The sequence below is a fragment of the Podarcis pityusensis genome, assembly GCF_964106645.2.
Source record: "Podarcis pityusensis genome assembly, chromosome: 4".
NCBI lineage: Eukaryota > Metazoa > Chordata > Lepidosauria > Squamata > Lacertidae > Podarcis > Podarcis pityusensis.
Genome location: NC_138027.1, coordinates 20,547,958 through 20,558,310, shown reverse-complemented (window position 1 = coordinate 20,558,310; position 10,353 = coordinate 20,547,958). Strand labels below are relative to the sequence as shown.

Sequence of the window (10,353 nt, the reverse complement as noted above, 5' to 3'; positions counted from 1 at the left end):
AGAAAAAATATTTCCCATTGGTCTCCCTGCTGGCTGAGGTTAACCGGAGTTGTAGCTGAAAACATCTGAAAGGCACCAGTTGTTGGGGAAGGTCGTCCTTGGTGGATCTCTATGAGCTACACCACAACAACTCTACAATAAGGACACTCAGTAGATAAACAGTTGTTGCCCTTCCTATAAGATTTGGCTTGTGGTGTATATTAGGAACAACATCATATCTGCTGAAATATTTTGGTATTGTGGGCAGGTATTATCGGGCATGAAGGATCTTCAAGCCAATGAGTATGAACAGGTAAGAGAAACAGAAGAAGCCATGCTATGAAGATAACGGGAGGTTTATCCTGAAATGGGAGAGTAACGGAGGAGAGCAGTTTCATTTACTTTGCTGAACAGTAAGCAAAATGTTTATAAGAAGAAGAAGAAGCAGGGTGATAGATTTGACTTATTGCTTAATATTTTGTTCATCTTTTCAGCCTCAAGGCAATCAATCCCGCTACAGCAGAGCACAGGGAAAAGCAAGACTGAGATTTTTGAACCATGTAACTGCCACTCGTAAGTGAAAAACAGCAATAGCTGTGATTTACTGTGGGCAGAATAGTTCCCCCCACACACTGCCTCCAACTATTTATCCCATGTGTTTATCACAATATTTTAATCAAATGATGCAGCCATTGTGGTTTTCTAGTCCCAACACCATTACAATCAGATGCCGTTATGTCTCCATCATTTACTGCAGAATCATATTTCTCAAGCCCTATCTGCACCATTTTTCAGGAGGCTGTTTCACCGGCCCTTTCAAAAGTGGCAACTATTTATTAGTGCCATCAAAAACAGAACTGTAATCCTGATGATCTTCTTGGACCAAGCATCCAGCGGCAAAAAGAATAACAGAAAAGAAATGGAGCAAACAAATAAGAGAAAATAAACACATAAGTGACTTCATTTTCTGTGTGTGATCAAGAATGGTGTCTCCTAATCATAAAACGTGTCCATGTTGTACAAATTCTGCAATTATACACACACCACAAAACATAGTTGGTAATTGAATATGCCAAGGCAGATTTATTGGGATAGAGAAACCCACTGTGTATGTGAGTTGTGTACCGGCAGTGGTGGGGTATGAGGAATCACAAGCAATAACCGCTCCCCCATTAAATGGGGGACGCCCTTTGCATGGTGGCGCGCAGCCCCCTGGACCCTATGCGGCACCATTAGCACAGGCTTGGCTTTGCCTTCCCCAGGTGGGATACCTGGAGTCTCCACCTACCTCATCCAGTTGCCCAATCCTGCCTGGGGAGGCGTTGCCAAGGTAATCAGGCCAGGTAGGGGAAGGGACCATCCTGCCCACACAATAGGGGGAGGATCTTACCTGGGAATAGTTAGTTGGCTCCAGAGCTTCTCCCACCCTACCCACCCTCAGTTAAGACTTCTTTTGCAGATTAACCTATTCTCCACCGGTACGCGGGCGCTGCTATGTCAAGGTCGCTGTTGAAGGGCCGGAAAGGAATTCTCCTGCATTGGCAGGTTTGCCTTTCCCATAGCAAAACATCACAACTTTGGCGGTATCAGGCCTTGGGTGGAATCCTTTAGCCTGTCTTCCCTAAATGGGGGTGGGCATATAGTGGTGACCCATTCCCCCCTTCTCTTTGTGGCACCGATACCAGGGTTCCCCATTAAAGGGGTTGTTTTGAGGGGAGGCTTTGGCCGTACGCCTAGAGGTTGTCATTGCTCTCCCCTGCGACGGCGGCGTAATGGTGGCAGACTCTCTCTGCTTGAACATATGTTCTCTAGAGCCAGCCCATCCCCCCCCCCCACTGGATAACCCTGGTGTTCCCCAGATCCCCGGCAGGGGACTGGGAGGGATAAACGCCCAATGCCTGAGCCAAGGTCTACCCACATCTGAAACATAATAAAGTTGTGGCCAATTTTAATCCCATAGCGCATTGTCTTGAGTCGTTATTCCACATGGAGGCCGCCCAGGGTTTGGGAGACTCTGCCTGTCCATGCAAATGAAAAGCTGCAGTTATACCAAGTCATACCACTGATCCGTCCAGCTTAGCACAACTTTCATTGACTGGCAGTGGCTCTCCAGGGTTTCAGAAAGGGATCTCTCTCATTTCTGGCTGGTGATGCTAGGGACTGAACCTGGGACCATCTTCCTGCAAAGGCTTCATGTCTCCACAGAGACTTGGCTCTTCTTGGGTGCCTGGGTTTTTATAGCTAAATTCACCCTGATTCTTCAAGAAATTAGTCGGTGACCTCACTATGTGCACAGTCAGCAAGCAATGATGAAAGGATAAAACTCACCGGATGGCTGGCAAACTGCTGGAGGCTGATCTCACTGCCTTTCCCTCTTGGTACCACACAACATCTATGCACAGGGTGGAGTGAAATCTCAGAAGGATGGAGAAGCATGAGCTGTCTCTTCCACTGACATTTGAGGAAGTGTTGAAAAATGAGCTAATGATCTCCAGCTATGTTAGCGGAAACGCAGCAGAACTCGGTTTGTCTCATCGCTGGAAAAATATACTGCCCAGGCAATAAATAATAATCAGAACTATTATGAGTTTATTCTAATACATCATCACTCTTCTGACTTCTGCACTGTCAGGTTGTCCTGCCAAAGAGGCTTTAATTTTACTGTCTCTTTCCCTGGGCGCTTTAGAATTTATTTATCATTGTAGTGGAAGTGAGGCTGTGTTTTCTGTGTTTTTACCGCTACCTTAAACATTTCTTCAGCACTCTGCGGCCTCCCTGGCTGCCTGCACTTCCTGATCTGAAAAAAACCCATGGGATAAGTTAATTTGTGGTGTCTTTCCCTGAACTGTAACTGAGGCACAGAAAAGCTGTGGAGGCTGCCTCCCAGGTGCCTGAGATTGATGCATTCACTTGTTTTTAAGGGAAGCCCTTTGTTTTACCTTGCTTGAAAAAGAATCCATCCCACACTCATTTCTTTAAAAATATTTCAGTTGTCAGACATACAGTAGGAAGCTTCCTTACCTTCCTATGTTTACAAGAAAGCCCAGCTGAGAATGCCATAGGGTTTTCAGGAAACACAGACACCCAGGAAGGCTGCAGAGTTCAGATCCCTGGAAAGATAATTTGTAGAATGAAAGGATATATGTGGAAAATATTTAAGTTGTCAGACACACAGTAGGAAGCTTCCTCACCTTCCCATGTTTACAAGAAAGCCCAGCTGAGAATGCCATAGGGTTTTCAGGAAACACAGGCACCCAGGAAGGCTGCAGAGTCCAGATCCCTGGAAAGATGATTTGTAGAATGAATGAAAGGACACTCATAAACATCCCTGAGCAACCCCAAAAATAAAGGAAGTGTGACAATTACCCGGCACTTGACCCATATGTATTTCTCCATCATTTTCTCTCTTGGATAATGTTCTTATTAAATATATTTTCTCATTAATTGCTGGATGAGAGTTAGTAAAATAAATAAATGGGATAAGTTTTCAGTACAGCACTGTCCTACAAAGGGTTGTCCTTCCTTCCTTCCTTCCTTCCTTTCTTCCACAGGCCACAGGGATCTGGGAGGTGCAAAAAAAGAGCTGGGAGTTTGATTTTCCATTCTATTTCCTGATTCATCATTTCCATATATTGTACTTGGTATAACTTTATTTCTCTCAAAATCTCCTGCGACTTTGGTTTTGCTCTCAATTTCTTTTCACTTTCTTTTATTTTCCCCAAAATTTTGTCTTTCTTCTCATTTTGACTTCTCTTCTTTATTGCATTCTGTTGTATCAAAAAATATTGGAAGGGAAAAGGGCTCCAGAGTCTTGGAAAGAGGCGTACATTACACTTATACTGAAGACAGAGACCGAAAAGACTCAGCTTAAGAACTACCGCCCCATATCATTACTTAATGTGGATTACAAACTTTTTGCAGACATTTTGGCCAAGAGATTGAAAAAAGTATTGATGGAAGAGATTCATAAAGATCAAGCGGGCTTTCTCCCGGGAAGACACTTGTCCGATAATTTGAGGAATATAATTGATATTTTGGAAAAATTAGAAGTGAACATAAATACCAAAGCAGTTTTGATATTTGTGGACGCGGAGAAAGCCTTTGATAATATCTCTTGGAGTTTTATGAAGAAGAACCTACAGGGGATGGGGGTAGGCCAAGGGTTTGAAAACGGTATAAGTGCAATTTATTCAGAACAAAAGGCTAAACTAATTGTAAATAATGTGGTGACAGAAGAATTTAGGATAGAAAAAGGGACAAGACAAAGTTGCCCAATTTCCCCATTGCTTTTTATATCGGTCCTGGAGGTTCTGCTGAATATGATTAGAAGGGACCGGTTGGTTAAAGGTATACAGGTCGGAGCCAAACAGTACAAATTGAGAGCATTAGCAGATGACTTAGTATTGACGTTACAGGAGCCAGAATCTAGTACCAATAGAGTTTTAGAACTGATTCAAGAATTTGGTCAAGTTGCAGGATTTAAGCTGAATAAGTTAAAGACCAAGGTTTTAAAGAAAAATTTAACACTAATGGAGAGAGAGAGGTTTCAGAATGAGACAGGTTTAACAGTGGTTAAGAAAGTTAAATACTTGGGGATTAACATGACAGCAAAAAATGGGAATTTATTTAAAGACAACTATGAAAAATGTTGGGCTGAAGTGAAAAAAGATTTAGAAATTTGGTCAAATTTGAAGCTTTCACTGCTGGGCCGTATCGCTGCGGTAAAAATGAATGTATTGCCTAGAATGTTGTTTTTGTTTCAAACATTGCAAATTGTGGACAAAATGGACTGTTTCAAGAGGTGGCAGAGAGATATTTCTAAATTTGTCTGGCAGGGCAAGAAGCCTAGAATAAAGTTTAAAATATTAACAGATGCAAAGGAAAGAGGTGGATTTGCCCTGCCAGACTTTAAACTTTACTATGAATCAGCAGCTTTTTGCTGGTTGAAAGAATGGTTGCTTCTTGAAAACACTGACATTTTGGATTTAGAAGGTTTCAACAATGTATTTGGATGGCATGCATATCTGTGGTATGATAAGGTCAAAGCACATAAAGCATTTAAAAATCACATTGTCAGGAAAGCATTGTTTAATGTCTGGATAAGATACAAGGACTTATTGGAAAATAAAACCCCAAGGTGGCTGTCACCGATGGAAGCAAAAGCTCTGAAAAAGCTCAATATGGAGGCCAAATGGCCGAAATATTGGGAAATTTTGGAACAGGACGGAGATAGATTGAAATTGCAGAGTTTTGAGAAATTAAAAAACAAAGTGCGAGACTGGCTTCATTACTATCAGATAATGGAGGCATATAATTTGGATAAGAAAATTGGTTTCCAGGTGGAAAAATCAAAATTAGAAACAGAACTATTAGAACCCAAAACTAAGATCTTGTCAAAGATGTATAACTTGCTGTTGAAATGGAATACTCAGGATGAAACGGTGAAATCTGCTATGATTAAATGGGCACAAGATGTTGGACATAACATAATGATGGCTGACTGGGAACAGTTATGGACCACAGGTATGAAGTTTACGGCATGTAATGCCTTAAGAGAGAATATTATGAAAATGATATACAGGTGGTACATGACCCCAGTCAAGCTTGCAAAAATTTATCATTTGCCCGATAATAAATGTTGGAAATGTAAAGAAACTGAAGGTACATTCTTTCACCTTTGGTGGACGTGCCCAAGGATTAAGACTTTCTGGGAAATGATATATAATGAACTGAAAAAGGTATTTAAATATACCTTCCTGAAGAAACCAGAGGCCTTTCTCCTAGGCATAGTCGGCCAATTGGTGCCAAAGAAGGATAGAACTTTTTTTATGTATGCCACAACAGCATCGCAAAGTATTGGAAGACACAAGATTTACCCACTCTGGAAGAATGGCAGATGAAGTTGATGGACTATATGGAATTGGCAGAAATGACTGGCAGAATCCGAGACCAGGAAGAAGAGTCGGTGGAAGAAGATTGGAAGAAGTTCAAAGATTATCTACAGAAATATTGTAAAATTAATGAATGTTAGAATGATGTAGGATAGAAATTAAGTGGTTTCCAGCTGTAATGCTTTAAGGGAATATGAAAAATGGGTTGTTAAGAGATAAAAATCTAAAGTTACTATTTTAAGACTAAAGATTAGGATAAATAAAGAGGGTAAGGATTTGCTGAACCAACAAACTGAACTGGAATACAAGAAAGGGAGGTATGAGGAGGTCCGGGAAACAAGCTAAGGAAAAATAAGTAATAGAAAATCTGAGTGTTTTTAAACATTTTTATTTTGTAATTTTTTTTCTTTTTCATTTTTTATTGTAATATTTTTAAAATCCTAATAAATCTCTTATATATATTAAAAAAAGAGCTGGGAGTTTGCTTCCATAATTATTTCACACCAGGACTGGCACATCTGGCAGTAGGGATGGAGGGGGGGTGACTTTGTACTTCTTAATAATTTATTGATTGGCATCCATCTGCCTTGGGAGACAATAGAGGAGTGCGCCTTCAGGGGTGAGGTCAAGCTGCTGGAAGGTTGCAGTGCCTGCTGTGGCTGTAGAGACCAATATGGGAGAGACATGTTTTGTTTCAGCTGGGGCAGATGAGGGTGTCTGGTTGTGCTGCTGCAGATGCACCATGGCGTTTCTTTTTTCTTTACCCCTTCCAGAAATCATTTCTCCTTTGGTCACTGCTGTGGATACATGACTTGACTGCCTGTCTCCAGGCACTGTGGTTGTCTTCAAGGAATTCCCACAAGGCGGGGTTGATGTTACCAGCCTTCATGTCATATTTGCAGGTATCTTTTTAATGCAGATACTCAGTGGAATAATAGCATTACTTATATACCTATATATTGTATTGTTTTACAGTTTCAAGCACCTTTTTATTTTATTTTTATTTTCTTTCACCCAGTGCTTTGTTTCTAGAAAAAGAGGTGCTGGAAATCACCATGAACACCTCCCTAGTTTGCTTAGAATGTCGGTGGCACCCACCTGACAGGTGCTGGAAGTGAGTTCCAGCTGAAAAAAGCCCTGCTTTTTTCCCCACTGAAAATTTTCAATAAAATAGAAATATTTTTCTAAAAAAAAAAGAAATGACTTTTTTGCTGCTAGGAAAGTGTATCTCTCTCATTTTGAGACATCTCCACTTACTACAGATATTAAAGCATTCTAAAATTATGGGGGCTAGGGGAATTATATGTCAGAGACATTTTAAAGCTGAGGAAAACCCTCCAGGAAATTCTATTCTGCATTATTATAGGATTATGGGTGATCATGTCAAACAAACTACATGTACTTATGCATGTTGACATATCTACTCTGCTAGATTATACATGATTTTGGGCAAACTTCCCAATTCCTGAAGGTTTAACTCTGTTGTAGTGACACTGACATTTAGGTCATTATTTCTAATGTAACAATAAATTAGGTCATGTATAGAAGACTGCAAATCTGATAATCTGATTTAGGGATTTTATAAAGCAAAAGTAAAAAAGAAAAAGACCAGAGTTAAGGCTCTTTCATTGTTTTGCGCTCCACAAAATCAGAGAATTGGGAGCTAAGGCCAATGTTTTAACAGACATGCCTTGTGATCAGCAACAGTGTTGTGCAACATTGGTCTCCCATATTTCTCAGGTATCCCATGGGCAGAGTAAGGTTGGTCAGCCCTCACCCAATCACTTTGCGACACTGTTGTAACTAAATGAATAGACTTTGCATGTAGCATCCATTAAGTGCTCCCTCTAGGAGTCCAGATGCATTTTTTGCTTCAAAAATTTATCCATGCATGCAGTGATTTAATTTCTTGGTAGTTTCTGCCATGGACTTTAAGGGGGGCAGGAAAGCCTTAATAAGGAAAGCGTCTCCACCCCCATCGTTCAACCCAGACACTGAAATCCAGCACCAAGGGCCTTCTGGCGGTTCCCTCATTGCGAGAAGTGAGGTTACAGGGAACCAGGCAGGGGGCCTTCTTGGTAGTGGTGCCCACCCTGTGGAATGCCCTCCCTTCAGATGTGAAGTAAATAAGCAGCTATCTTATCTTTAAAAGACATCTGAAGGCAGCCCTGTTCAGGGAAGTTTTGAATATTTAATGCTGTATTGTTTTTAACACTCGATTAGGAGCTGCCCAGAGTGGCTGGGGAAACTCAGCCAGATGGGCGGGGTATAAATAATAAATTATTATTATTAATATTAGAACCACTGCTCAGAAACTCATCAAGCATAGTGCCCAGATCAAGGGAAGGAACAGTACCACTGTACTCTGCCCTGGTCAGACCACATCTAGATTACTGTGTCCAATTCTAGGCACCACAATTTAAGAAGGATGTTGACAAGCTGGAACGTGTGCAGAGGAGGGCAACCGAGGTGATCAAGGGTCTGGAAGCTAAGCCTTATGAGGAGCACTTGAAGGAGCTGGGTATGTTAAGCCTGGAAAAGAGGAGACTGAGAGAAGATATGATAGCTATCTTCAAATATCTTAAGGGCTGTCACATGGAGGAGGGAGCAAGCTTGTTTTCTCCTGCTCTGGAGAGTAGGATTTGAACCAATGGCTTCAAGTTACAAGAAGGAAGATTCCGACCAACCACCAGGAAAAACTTTCTGACAGTAAGAGTTGTTTGACAGTGGAACAGTCTCTCTCGGGAGGTTGTGGACTCTCCTTCCTTGGAGGCTTTTAAGCAGAGGTTGGATGGCCCTCTGTCATGGATGCTTTAGCTGAGATTCCTGCATTGCAGACGGTTGAGCCTTGGGTCCCTTCCAACTCTATGATTCTATGAAATCAATGAAGGGTAGCCTTCCTTGACAAGACCACATAAAGTGCATCAGTAGTTTCCCTCCACACTGGGAAGCAATGTGTGATATGCAAATTGAAAAATTGGAGTACCAAGTGTCAAAAGGTCCATTTTCAGAACTTTTTTACTTGCTGTAGCTGTGAAACTTCTTATTGGATCAGTGTGCAATTTGGCACATACTTGTAGGTAGATCGTGTATTCTGAACTTTAAATTATTAGCTTAGCAGGTGCCATTTTTATAAGCTATTGTATTTGAGGTTTCTAACAGTGGAAACTTCTTTCCTTTTCCTTTCTTTGCTATTGAACCCTTTAATAAATGATCTCAGTGTTGAGTGGATAAGCATTACCAGAAACCTGCCGCATCAGTCAGTCGCAGGTTCTTCTTTATTTTAATTTATTTTTAAGTTTCTTATTATTCAGTATAAAAATATGAAACATAAATGGAATGCAATAGTAATCAAAGCATGTCTGTCTGTCACTGTATCTACATAGGTAGATCAGGAGTGGGAAATCTCAGGGCCAGAATCCAAACATGGCCCCCCAAGTATCTTTATCCGGCCCTTGGGACTCACTTTAGGCCACATGCCTTCTTCCTGTGCAGCTGAAATGATTGCTAGATAGTCACAAACAGGAGCAATGGCTCCATGTATAAAGGTGACACTATGTCATTTTGACCAAACTGCGGGAGGCAGTGGAAGTCAGGAGTGCCTGGCGTGCTCTGGTCCATGGGGTCACGAAGAGTCGGACACAACTAAACGACTAAACAACAACAACATGATGTCATACCCACAAAACCTGGTGGCAGGGAGTTAATCCCTGAATATTCATTCCTGTCTCACATTCTTTTTCCTAACTGCAATGGAAAAAAACAATATTTGCTCTCCTGCAGAGAACAATCTCCATTTTGAACTGGACTATGGAAATTTGTAACATTTAAAGCCTATTGCCTGTCTGATTTTCATCATCATATCTGTTGAATCCTGTCAAGACTTTGATGTGAGTAAACCTCACATTTTCTTGTTTACTAAACAGTCTGAGAGTGAATTCTTTGTTAATAAGGAAACATAAAACAGGAGAAGATAATCCAAGTCAGTCCAAAGCATCCCTGGATATCATAATTGTTCTAGAAGGCTATGCAACCTTCTAGGTTCTATGCAACCAGTCCTAATAGCTTCTAGAGATAAGCTGTACATGGATGGTGATTTTTCACTCTGATGAAATAGATATTTGCATTCCCTGGCTGGATAGAGACAGGTGTGTTGGCACCTCTGACTTTCTTAAGGCCTGAAATACAGTCTACTGTACAAATCGCATGCCTTGCCCCACCCAGTTTTACCTCTGACCCTGCTCACCACTGGCATTCAACCCTCGGGGATTTTCCCCATGAAGCAATGTGGCCCTTGGGCTGAAAAATGTTTCCCACTCCTGAAATAATAGATAGATAGATAGATGATAGATAGATGATAGATAGATAGATAGATAGATAGATAGATGATAGATAGATGATAGATAGATAGATAGATAGATAGATAGATAGATGATAGATGATAGATAGATGATAGATAGATAGATAGATATAGATAGATAGA

The 10,353-nt window shown here is 41.1% G+C and overlaps 1 long non-coding RNA gene across 1 annotated transcript in view; it reads right to left on the bottom strand.

The window, feature by feature from the left end:
• Positions 1–2,545: 2,545 nt before the first annotated feature.
• LOC308475431 overlaps positions 2,546–10,353 on the bottom strand; it is a 163,059-nt gene continuing 155,251 nt past the window's right edge. The window contains exons 3-5 of the long non-coding RNA XR_013985185.1: positions 3,171–3,259; positions 3,001–3,089; positions 2,546–2,776 (exon numbers count right to left, since the gene is read on the bottom strand). This is a non-coding gene — a long non-coding RNA (uncharacterized lncRNA). The remainder of the gene's footprint in view (positions 2,777–3,000; positions 3,090–3,170; positions 3,260–10,353) is intronic.